We start from the raw sequence: 13,756 nt of genomic DNA, 5'->3' as shown, positions 1-13,756 counted from the left end.
CAATTACCGAATCGGTAAATACTGATTCGGTAAAATTGGGAAATAGTCAAGGGTGGCAGGGTGTCACTTTGACACCCTGCTGCAGCCCTGATTAGTGCTTGTGTGCACATGTGGCACACATACATGCCCTAAGGGCATGTATTTATGTCTGTCACATGGTACAGGTGTAAATGGGGGAACATCACTTACAACGAATTTTTTACAACGCACTACCATTACATCGCAACCATTACAACGCAAACCATTACAACGCAATGCGCTGGGGGGCGCTCTAGGATAGGGAATGTATTTAATATACTATCCAACACCTTCCCTGCTATCCACGGGGACTGGAGTTGGAATAGTAAATTAAATAATTCACTATCCAGCGCCTAAAAGCATTATGCGTTGTAATGGTATGCGATGTAAAAACCGCGTTGTAAAGGCATGCGATGTAAAAGCATGCGTTGTAGTGACACCAATCCGTGTAAATGCACATATTTGCATTTACATAGGAATTCGTTATTTACCACCAACTAATAGTTGGTGGTAAATAATGAATCCTTAAAGCCCAGAAGCACTGTTGAAAGTGCTTCCTACATCTCATTTACCGATTCGGTAAATAGCGAATCGGTAAATGATGATTCTGTAAATACCGAATCGGTAAATACCGAATCGATATTAACCGAATTCGGAAAAAAAGCCTCCTACATCTCAAAAGTCTATTACCGGTCGGTAACGGCCGACTTCGGCCGTTACCGACCGGTAATAGCCTACCTACATCTAGCCCAAAGTGCTTTCTGGGAGACCATTGTGCCACATTTTAGATGAAATAGTGATGCTCTGGGGTGTTGCCTTGCACCTCATTGGACAGGACTGCCCTCCTGTGTGGCCCCGGAGAACACTGAATACGTTTTTGAGATGGGACCGTGCCTCTCAGATCTGCTGCTTGAAAACACAGAAGAAGAAGGGTCCATGCTGGAAGTTTGATTTGCACACCAATCAGGCCCTGTACTCTGACTGACTGTGCCTGCTGTACAATTTGGAACAACAGCCCTGCTGACCAAACTTGCTTCAAAAGCTACAGGTTAACAGAGCTCACTGGGACCATCACCACCAAGAATCCCTATTCTAGAGTGACTCCAGTGGATTTGTAAGGGTTTTGTCCAAGTGGATTGTGGGAATTGAAGTCCCAAATTTTCAAGGACCATTTTGGAACTTCTAGACCCTTGGAGTACGTTTTGGACACTTTGTGACATTAGAGGAACTTCAGGAAGAAGTTCCAGAAGTTTAAAGAAGTTTTCAGCAACTTTAGAAAAAACTCCATAAGTCGATTGACTCGACCTGGCCAGCCAAGCCGGTGACCTTCGTCCGCAATCAGGCCTGCCACCCAGGGACCCCGGGAGAAAAAGCTTCAGAAAAGTTTCTAAGTCAGAAGGTAAAAACTTTGACCGAGGCCTACCGCGAGGGGTAGAAATGCAGGGCTCCATCGCGGTCGGCCTGAAACTTTGACTTTGTCCCGGTCTAGCGCAACCAGATGTCCCAATAGGCGCAATAGGTTTCTCTGTGCTATGTAGTCCAAAATATTTTTTAAAAATCATATCTCAGTTTCCCTACATTAGATTGTGTGTTGTGTCTTAATTCTTTACAGAATTTATGTTTTTAAATACTTTACATACCTGTCTCTAAAGTTAAGCCTGCCTGCTCGCAGCCAAGCTACCAAGGGTTGAGCATGGGAATAATTTTCCGAGAACTATTCTGAATCTTAGACTGTGTTAGTGGTCTTTTTGCCAGTGTAATATATATATTTACCGCTACCAATAATCCACTTTCCAACAATGTGACAATTGTCTTCTCTAGTGCATACTGAGAGTCACCTTGAGGTGTTGGTGAGTTCTAGAAGTGGAAGGATGTCATGAGGGCCCGACTGAGAGCTTTAGGGGTGAAGGCAGTGACAGTTTCTGAAAATGCTAGTCAGGAGGCACTCATGTTTTGTTAGTTTGGATGGTGTTAGACTTGGCACCATTGGCGTGGGTCTTCCTTCCATTTTTTTATGTTGCCTCATCTGTTTTTGCTGGTTTAGATGCTTTGGGCACTTTGAGACTGCTGTTCAGTGCCAAAGTGCAAGTGCTTCCTTATGAAAAATGCTTAAATGATGTGAATTTTGGTGATGACTTATTCGAACCATTATTTCTGTAAACTTAAATGATTGATGGACTAACTGAATAAAGATTTTTTTTTAAATAAAGATCTTTGCTAATCTCTGAATGGGGAAGTAACATTTTAAAACAACTCAACTCTCATCATTGACTGACCTTAAACTGTTATTTAAGATGTGTAACTTGCTCCTTAACTGCTAATACACAATTGAAAGGTCCATCACAGGAGGAAAAACACTTAGCGCAGGAAGGTGGGCTTAAATCCAACTTAAATGACCATTTGAAATTATTTTGGGGCCCATTACCGCATCAATTTGTTGGTCGCAGTGTATTAGTTTTAATTGTTCAGAACAAGGAGAAAATAAATAATTGCCAAGTTTAGAATAAAATATCTGAATCCTCGAATCCAATGCCAGGAGCTTGGGAAGGTGACAAGGTGAGGTCCTCGAAGACGGTTGCTGCTTTGAAGGTTCGAGTATTAATAGGGTGATGAATAGTGTATTGTGATTGTGGTTTGATGTGTTATTGGATTGAGAATTGATGATTGATTAAAACAAATGATTATTGATTCATGTTTATGTGAAGAGCTTGAAGAATTCAAACTCAGCGTTGTCTAAGACCATAGAATAATAAAAGAATCAGACAACTGTAGAAGACACTTGAGTAAAGTCCTGTATGCAGAGATGTTGTGGTGTAGAGTGTGGGGTGCCATCACCTGCACAATTGAAATAGAAATACGAATAATCTGTTTTGGTTGTCTAATATTGATTGATGTTGTGAGAACGTAATTTCACAATGGTTGAGATTCTACTTGTGATCGAGGAAGGTTTTAAACCCTTAATATTCCGGTTGTTGAATTACTATTGAATTTCCTTTAGAAAAGCAAACGAGACCTCATACATGTTTTATCATTTTAAAAGTTTGTGATTTTTGAAAGTATGAGAGAAATTGTAAAGGAGGGTGAACTGCTACAGTGAGCGAGATTACACGTCTTAGTGGTCCGTACTGAGAATGGTCGGTTTGTGTGCTTTTGCTCTGGGATTGCTTAGTGATGCAAATGAGCTGTGCTGTCATAGGTCACTGATTAATGAATGCAGCATTACAATTTGAGAACTGGAGTTTGATAAAAAAAATAACTGAAACAGGATTGGAAGAAAAAAATGTATGTTTACGGAACAGAATCTCATCATTGAATTGTGAATTGGTTGTGTATGAATATTGTGAAAACATGACATTTTTAAAGGATTGACACGTTTTGTGAGAGGAGATATTTGTGAGAGGAGATGTTACAGTTTCATTACAGGAAGGTGAAGAGGCACCTCCTGTGTCAACACCTACAAATTTCTTTGTTAACTGAGGTGGGATTGAACACATGTTTATGGCTTTGTCAATGGTGTAAGATTACTAAGAAAGATGATCCACTGAGATTTTCTAAATATGGGAGTTTTGAAGTAAGAATTATTGAGAAATTTAGGGGAAATTGAAAAGACAGCTGTAGTAAGACAACTGTAGGATTATTCGCTTTAAAGACAATTGAAGAATTGCCTGCTGAATTAAAGGGAACTATGAGTCGGAAGTATGGGATCTCACAGGAAAATATATTGAATTGATTAAAGGAGTAGAATCAGTTCAGCTTACTGTAGTGTTTCCAAGAACTCCACTGTATCACTCACACCATAAACAATTGCAGGAGTAACGCCTGTAATAGAAGACATGCTACAGAAAGGAATTCTGAGTAAATTAATTTGAAGTCCCTGTAACTCTCCAATCATGGGTTTATAGAAACCAAATGGAAAATATTAGATAGTACAGGACCTGAGCAAAATTAATGAAATAGTTGTTGAATGTTGTCCCATGGCACCAAATATAGCCACAATATTGTTTCACCTACCATGTACTTCAGAATGGTTTACAGTCATTGACCTCTATCAGGCAATTTTCCTGGTGCCATTACATGAAAATAGTCAGTTTCTTTTTTCATGTGTAGTTCAGCAAAGAGCTTTGGCTTGGTACTGAGTTACCACAACGGTGTGCAGGAATCCATCAATTTCTAACCAGTTCTTGAAAAAGAATCTGGAATCATTACAGATTCCCAATAGGTCAGTATTAATACAGTAAATAGACAGCTTGCTTGTGGCATCAGAAACAGGATAAGCTTGTAATCAAGATACTACAGCTTTGTTAAATCGCCCGGCTTAGAATGGACATTATGTGTCTCCAGGAAAATTGCAGTACTGTCAGAAGGAAGTTCAATATTCAAACACATAATTAAACAAGCATTAGAAATGCAATCGGGCTCGGATTTATTTGAGTTTGAACTAATGGCATTGTAAATGCCAATGTCTTTTTGCCATGTGTTATGGAGTGTGTGCATGTGGTGTGTAGTGGAAGTATGTTTGTTGAATTGTAATTTTACCAATGGTGGCATGCTGTGCTTTATATGAATATGTTTAAAAGTAAAGTGTACCATACTGCGATTGCTTGGTGGAAAAGTGCACTGCCGGCTGGAGGTGTGTGTGCCTGGTGGAAGGGTGCACTGACGGCTGGTGGGTGTGTGCTTGGTAAAAGCGTGCACAGATGGATGATGGTTGTTGGTGTTTGTGCAAGGTGAAAGCATTCATTGACGGCTGGGGGTGTGTTGTTGTGTGTGTTGTTTTCTGTGTGCTGGTGAGTGTGTGGTGGTGAGTCTGTGGGGGTGAGCCTGGGGAGTGAGTGTGGTGGTGAGTGTGTTGTGTTGAGTGGTGACAAGTGTGTGGTGTTGAGAGACTGAGGTGTGTGGTTTGTGTGTGCGTTATGTGTGTGTGGTGTATGTGTGTGTGGTGTTTTCTGCACACTCACACACTGCCCCGTAACATTCACACACTGCTCACCCGCATACTCCTAATGTCACCCTGCATAGTCACACACTGTTTACCCTGCACACTCATTCTGCACACTCACACAATGTGCACCCTGACACACTGTCTCTGCAGTCACTCTGCACTCACTGTCACTCTGCACTCACTGTCACTCTGCACTCACTGTCACTCTGCACTCACTGTCACTCTGCACTCACTGTCACTCTGCACTCTGCTGTCACTCTGCACTCTGCTGTCACTCTGCACTCTACAGTCACTCTGCACTCTACAGTCACTCTGCACTCTACAGTCACTCTGCACTCACTGCCACTCTGCACTCACTGTCACTCTGCTGTCACGCTGCACTCACTGTCACTCTGCTGTCACTCTGCACGCACTGTCACTCTGCTGTCACTCTGCACTCACTGTCACTCTGCTGTCACTCTGCACTCACTGTCACTCTGCACTCACTGTCACTCTGCACTCACTGTCACTCTGCACTCACTGTCACTCTGCACTCACTGTCACTCTGCACTCACCGCCACTCTGCACCGCCACTCTGCACCGCCACTCTGCACCGCCACTCTGCACTCTGCACCGCCACTCTGCACCGCCACTCTGCACCGCCACTCTGCACCGCCACTCTGCACTCTGCATCGCCACTCTGCACTGCCACTTTGCACCGCCACTCTGCACCGCCACTCTGCACTCTGCACCGCCACTCTGCACCGCCACTCTGCACTCTGCACCGCCACTCTGCACCGCCACTCTGCACTCTGCACCGCCACTCTGCACCGCCACTCTGCACCGCCACTCTGCACTCTGCACCGCCACTCTGCACCGCCACTCTGCACCGCCGCACCGCCACTCTGCACCGCCACTCTGCACCGCCACTCTGCACCGCCATTCTGCACCGCTGCACCGCCACTCCGCCACTCTGCACCGCCACTCTGCACCGCCACTCTGCACCGCCACTCTGCACCGCCACTCTGCACTCTGCACCGCCACTCTGCACCGCCACTCCGCACCGCCACTCTGCACCGCCACTCTGCACCGCCACTCTGCACTCTGCACCGCCACTCTGCACCGCCACTTTGCACCGCCACTCTGCACCGCCACTCTGCACTCTGCACCGCCACTCTGCACCGCCACTCTGCACTCTGCACTGCCACTCTGCACCGCCACTCTGCACTCTGCACCGCCACTCTGCACCGCCACTCTGCACCGCCACTCTGCACCACCACTCTGCACTCTGCACCGCCACTCTGCACCGCCACTCTGCACCGCCGCACCGCCACTCTGCACCGCCGCACTGCCACTCTGCACCGCCACTCTGCACCGCCACTCTGCACCGCCACTCTGCACTCTGCACCCCCACTCTGCACTCTGCACCGCCACTCTGCACCGCCACTCTGCACTCTGCACCGCCACTCTGCACCGCCTCTCTGCACCGCCACTCTGCACCGCCACTCTGCACCGCCACTCTGCACCGCCACTCTGCACCGCCACTCTGCACTCTGCACCGACACTCTGCACCGCCACTCTGCACTGCCGCACCGCCACTCTGCACCGCCACTCTGCACCGCCACTCTGCACCGCCACTCTGCACCGCCACTCTGCACCGCCACTCTGCACCGCCACTTTGCACCGCCACTCTGCACCGCCACTCTGCACCGCCACTCTGCACCGCCACTCTGCACTCTGCACCGCCACTCTGCACTCTGCACCGCCACTCTGCACCACCACTCTGCACCGCCACTCTGCACCGCCACTCTGCACTCTGCACCGCCACTCTGCACCGCCGCACCGCCACTCTGCACCGCCATTCTGCACCGCTGCACCGCCATTCTGCACCGCCACTCTGCACCGCCACTCTGCACCGCCACTCTGCACTCTGCACCGCCACTCTGCACCGCCACTCTGCACTGCCGCACCGCCACTCTGCACCGCCACTCTGCACTGCCACTCTGCACCGCCACTCTGCACCGCCACTCTGCACCGCCACTCTGCACCGCCACTCTGCACCGCCACTCTGCACCACCACTCTGCACCGCCACTCTGCACTCTGCACCGCCACTCTGCACCGCCACTCTGCACTCTGCACTGCCACTCTGCACCGCCACTCTGCACTCTGCACCGCCACTCTGCACCGCCACTCTGCACTCTGCACCGCCACTCTGCACCGCCATTCTGCACCGCCGCACCGCCACTCTGCACCGCCACTCTGCACCGCCACTCTGCACTCTGCACCGCCACTCTGCACCCCCACTCTGCACCCCCACTCTGCACTCTGCACCGCCACTCTGCACCGCCACTCTGCACTCTGCACCGCCACTCTGCACTCTGCACCGCCACTCTGCACCGCCACTCTGCACCGCCACTCTGCACCGCCACTCTGCACCGCCAATCTGCACCGCCACTCTGCACTCTGCACCGCCACTCTGCACCGCCACTCTGCACCGCCGCACCGCCACTCTGCACCGCCACTCTGGACCGCCACTCTGCACCGCCACTCTGCACCGCCACTCTGCACTCTGCACCGCCACTCTGCACCGCCACTTTGCACCGCCACTCTGCACTCTGCACCGCCACTCTGCACCACCACTCTGCACTCTGCACCGCCACTCTGCACCGCCACTCTGCACTCTGCACCGCCACTCTGCACCGCCACTCTGCACCGCCACTCTGCACCGCCACTCTGCACTCTGCACCGCCACTCTGCACCGCCACTCTGCACCGCCGCAACGCCACTCTGCACCGCCACTCTGCACTGCCACTCTGCACCGCCACTCTGCACCGCCACTCTGCACCGCCGCAACGCCACTCTGCACCGCCACTCTGCACGGCCACTCTGCACCGCCACTCTGCACCGCCACTCTGCACCACTGCACCGCCACTCTGCACCGCCACTCTGCACCGCCACTCTGCACCGCCACTCTGCACCGCCACTCTGCACTGCCACTCTGCACCGCCACTCTGCACCGCCACTCTGCACTCTGCACCGCCACTCTGCACCGCCACTCTGCACCGCCGCACCGCCACTCTGCACCGCCACTCTGCACCGCCACTCTGCACCGCCACTCTGCGCCACCACTCTGCACCGCCACTCTGCACCGCCACTCTGCACCACCACTCTGCACCACCACTCTGCACCGCCACTCTGCACCGCCACTCTGCACTCTGCACCGCCACTCTGCACCGCCACTCTGCACTCTGCACCGCCACTCTGCACCGCCACTCTGCACCGCCACTCTGCACTCTGCACCACCACTCTGCACCGCCACTCTGCACTCTGCACTGCCACTCCGCACTCTGCACCGCCACTCTGCACCGCCACTCTGCACTCTGCAACGCCACTCTGCACTCTCAAACTGCACTCTCAAACTGCACTCTCAACTCTCAATCTCCACTCTCAAACACCACTCTCAATCTGCACTCTCATACTGCACTCTCATACTGCACTCTCATACTGCACTCTCAAACTGCACTCTCAAACTGCACTCTCAAACTGCACTCTCAAACTGCACTCTCAAACTACACTCTCAAACTGCACTCTCAATCTGCACTCTCAATCTGCACTCTCAAACTGCACTCTCAACTCTCAATCTGCACTCTCAACTCTCAAACTGCACTCTCACAATTGTCATATACACGTATGTGAGTGTGACAGGAGCAAGGCGGTCATGTTTTCTGCCCCCAAGACCACTGTAATCAGATGCTTTACTGTCTGCTAGAATAGTGCAACTACTCCATATAAACAGTCCTGAAGAATTCCAGTTAGACTTCTGAAAGCGGAAACCTGTTGACAGACAGCCTTTAGAGCGAAAGACAGTTCCCCCCAGCTTATCCCAGATTTGCTGCTTTTATGAACACTACACATAAACTTTGAGAATGCTATTAGGCTTTCAACGTCTTGCCCCTTATTAAAAAAATATTATAGTATGCCACTTGTAGTATGTCATTGCTCTGCATAGTGCTGCTTTGGCATTTCATCTTGAAAAAATACTTTTAGATTGTCTTAAGATATGTAAAAAAAAAATACACAAACCTTGAACACCTAAAGAGTGATATTTAAAGAGGAATGAAAGTGAATCTCTGAACTATATGAAACCAGTCAAAAGGTTCCTATCTCCCACTTCCGATAGATGCTTGCTTTTAGAAAAAAGATTTTGTAAAACATTGTCAGGAGTCTCAAACAGAAAGCAAACAGTTCTAAAAGGCGCTGCCTGCCAGCTTGCTATTCATTACCTCAGCTCCGAAAACAAAAGCTGCTGCAAAGAAACACATAATAAACTCGAGAGAACAATTCCATTCACACCAGCCACGGACCATTCCAGAAAAAAAATGAAACTGAGATTAAAAGAACAGCCCATGACAGAACGTCAGACTCTTGTTCTTGAACTAATGAAGCCCTTTCCCGGCCTGGCATGGAGCAGCTGCGCGCTGAGCGCTGCTGAATGGTGAACGCGCCCGGCCATCTGGATTCACTTACGGAGGCACCCTGACAGCTCCTAATTATAATTAATGTACTTCTTTGCGCGCACACGAACGAAAAATGCCCAACATGGCGGATGATAACTACATTTACCCTATCACTTCAAGCCTATTAAAACGACACCACAACGAAGACGAATCACTGGCCAGATGAGATACCAGACTAAGGAATGTGTGGAATGTGTCTCGCCAAAGCCCTAGGAGATACTTTTTTTTTTCCTTTAACATTAGGATCTCGAAACTCCTCCCACTTTCAGTGGGCGGAGGCTGAGCCCTAAAAAGGAGCTAGAAGGGTTTCACCAGAAAGAGTGGTAGCAATTCTTCAAATGAATCCACCTCGAACGCAAAAGGAAGTCAGGATGTTTCTGAGAAGAGTTGCCTACTGCAGACAGTGGATACCCAATTTTCCTTGGTGGTTAAGCCTTTACTGAGGGTGACAAAGAGGGATGTGTCTGATCAGCTTCCATGGAACAACAAATGTTTGAAAGCATTCCTAGAGTCTTTGTCGTGCCCAGCACTAGGAATGCCAGATTACAGTAAATAGCTTTTTTATTTTTGCAGTGAGAGGGAGGGCTGAGCTCTCTCAGTATTGACAGAAAAATATAAAGTTGCTCAGAAACCAGTGGAATATTTTTCTACAACCCTTGACCCTGTCACCGCAGATCTGCCCGGCTGTCTTAAAGCCACTGCTGTAGTGAGCATTAGCCTGGAAAAGAGTCAAAGCATAGTGATGAGACATCCAGTAACTGTTACAGTGCCTCACTCAGTGGAGCTTCTATTGACAAGAATGAAAACACAGCACATGACCTATTACCGGTTAACAAAATATGAACAGAGTATTTTTATCCACCGAAAAAATCATCAGATACTGAATCCTGTTACACTGATGTTAATAAATTATGATGTTTGTGATGAAGCTGATCATGATTTCCTAGATGTCACAGAATTATGCACAAATCCTAGACCTGATATAAAAGATGAACCCTTGATTGAGTCATATCATGTACTTTTTGCTGATAGTTCATGTCTAAGAAACAATGAAGGTACCCTAAAATCATCTTACACCGTATGCACAGTAAATTATGTTGTTGAAGCTTTATGGCTTATTTAGGTATTTATTTTGCTTATTTATAAAGCACACTGACACCTAACAGCTATTCTGGTGCTGTAGTAATCGATGGTGGGAGAGATAAGGGATTCTATACAATGTGACATTACTCAACCGTATAGTGCTGGGTTAAAACAACCTAAAACACGCTCTAGCTGTTTGGAAAAAGGCAAGATTTAAGCCCTTTTCAAAAATGTAAAAGATCATCAGAGAGCCTCAGGGCAGCTGGAAGATTATTCCATAGTTGAGCTGCTTCAATCAAGAACGCTCAGCCCCCCTAGCTTAGTCTTTCTGACCCTGGCCATCTTGGCTGAGGAGAACATAAGCTGCTGTTGGGGGGATACCATTTTAGTCTCTTCTGCCTGGGGATTGGTCCAGTGCCATGGAGGGATTTAAAAACAATGCAATGGGACTTAAATATTATTGTTTTCATTAATGGTAGCCAATTTAAATCTTTCAGAAACCAGGATACAAAGAATCTTCTCAGCCTATTCAGGTCCAATTTAGCTGCCACTGCTTGAACTCGCTGGAGCCGCTTCAAGGGGTTACCTCAGCACAAGTTGCAGAATTGATTGACCTTGCTAGACCTTACTAGAGTATGCTGTTTAACTGCTCAAATGAGAGTCACCATATTTACAGATAGTCAGTATGGCTTTGGCGTGGTCCAAAAATTTGAGCAATTATGGTCACAAAGAGGTTTTATGACCTCTCAGGTACCCCAAATGGGAATGTGGTGCAGGTGAGGGTTTTCCTACATGCTCGCCAATTGCCAGTTGAAATTGCAGTTTTTAAATGTGTAGTCCATCAAAGTGGTAAAGAGATTTGCAGATGCAGTAGCACAGTATTGCACCTTGTTGGTATGCACATTTAAAAGAACTTTCACATGTGAGTCTGAAGGACACACTAACTTTTCAATTCTGATGACATTGGACGATAACTGGGATGAACTAATAAAGAGTAAAAGAAAAAGTCTCATTGGCAGAGCAGCAGTACAGGATTAGAGTAGGTTGTGTGAAAAAAGCAATGATATTTGATGTCAGCTGATGAGAGGCTAGTGATAGCTTGTTGTTTCCAATGACCCAATATTTGCATGGTTACACACACTCAAGAGGGGACACAATGATCAGGTGATTTCGCCAGAGTTGGCTTAATCCTACAATGCTAACAGAAGAAGTATGAAACAGATGTGTGACATGTCAACAAATGAGTGCAGGAAAAAGGACACACGTCACACTGAGTCCCAGAGGAAGATCAGGCAGACCCTTCAACAGGATGTAGATGAACTTGATCAAAATGCGTGTTTGTAATGGGGTGAGATATGTCCTCATCACAGTATATGTTTTCTTGGGATGGGTGAAAGCTTATCCACCCTTACAGTCTGTGGCAAAACTGTTATTGCGATAATTGATATTCTGTTATGGCACGCAAGTTTCTTTGAAGTCAGATAGGGAACCCATTTTATTAAGGAAGTCCTGAAGATGATTTGCACAGCATTACAAATTGAGCAAAGATTGCGTTGCAGTTATTGACCTGACGCTGTGGGTATTGTGGAGCAGAATAATGGGACTATCAAATCTCTTTTAGCAAATGTTTGTGTCTCAACCTCACTAAAATGGCAAGATGCTTTAATATTGGTACTGACGAGTATTTGAAGAATTCCTGATAGAAAAACTGGTCTTTTTCCCCTCATGAATTGTTATTGGGAAGAGTAATGAGGTTACCTTCTGTACCTGCAAATGGACTGTTTAAGTTAATATCACAGAAGATATGATACTCGACTACTGCACAGGATTGACTCAAGAGGTGCATTCTGTTCCTTACCAGGTGACTGCTGCCACTAAAGATCTACATCAAGAACAGTGCCACGACCTCAATCCTGTTAATTGGGTTGTGATCAAGAAGTATGATTGGAAGAATCATTTGGAGACAAGTTGGAAAGCTCACTTCCAGGTCATTTTGGTGACCAATACTGCTGTGAAGTGTGGGGAGTTCCAAATGGAGTGCACACATTCCACACCAAGAAGGTAAGAAACCCTGATTAAGAAATTGTGCTCTTTCACCCGGAACCAAGAGCATCAGTGACTGCACCACCACAAGCTGAGAGACTGTATGGAACAATAGTACTGCGATCACACAAGCAGCAAGGAGTAGAAAAGGGTGATAAACTGCAACAAATCATACCAGTAACTGTTGTTGCGCCAAGTGGCATTCAGATCTCTAACAAAGAAGAAGCAGAGACTAATCCTCAACTTGAAACTGTGACTGAAACAACAATACAGCAAGAAGATCCAAATCGAGGTAAGCGCTTTACTAGTTATTTTTGGGCTCTTGGACACTCAAATAATAAGTAACAAGAACAATGCAAACTTGCTATTTTATGCAATTCTTTTGGCCCATAAAGAGATTTGTAGACTCTGTGTATCCCAGACTCCACCTAGGTACGAGGACTGGATATTATCTGTGGAAGAGTGTGGCTTATTTAGACATGTCAGTCAAGGGACGTCGAAGACATGAATTTTGGGTACCCTTTTGAGCTGGTGGAAATAACCACTTAATTGACTAAGGGCCCGATGTAGGTAAATCCCATTTACCGATTTTGAAATACCGAATTTTACCGATTCGGTATTTCAAAATTGGTAAATGGGATGTAGGTCCCAACATCTGGATTCGTTACCGAATCCTTAACAATTCTTTAATTACCGATTCGGTAAATACCGAATCGGTAATGCCCATTCATTCCTATGGGCTTTGAAGCCCATAGGAATGATTAGGCATTACCGATTCGGTATTTACCGAATCGGTAATTAAAGAATTCACAAGGGTGCAGGGGGTGTCACTTTGACACCCTCTAGCACCCCCAAAACGGGCATGTGTGCAATGTGGCACACAGACATGCCCTAAGGGCACGTCTGTCTGTCACATGGCACATGTGTACATGCACAGATGTGCATGTACACAGGAATCGGTTTTTTACCATGGATTTGTATTCCATGGTAAAATACCGATTCTGTAAGCCATGTGCTGATGGAACATAGGCTACCTACATTTCATTTTCGGTAATTTTACCGAATCGTTATCATTACCGAATCGGTAAATATTACCGAATCGGTAAATTTACCGATTCGGTAATGATAACGAATCGGTAAAATTACCGAAAATGTGCCCCTACATCTCAATAG

The sequence above is a fragment of the Lissotriton helveticus genome, chromosome 6 (genome assembly GCF_964261635.1).
Source record: "Lissotriton helveticus chromosome 6, aLisHel1.1, whole genome shotgun sequence".
NCBI lineage: Eukaryota > Metazoa > Chordata > Amphibia > Caudata > Salamandridae > Lissotriton > Lissotriton helveticus.
This window is presented reverse-complemented; position numbering follows the sequence as displayed.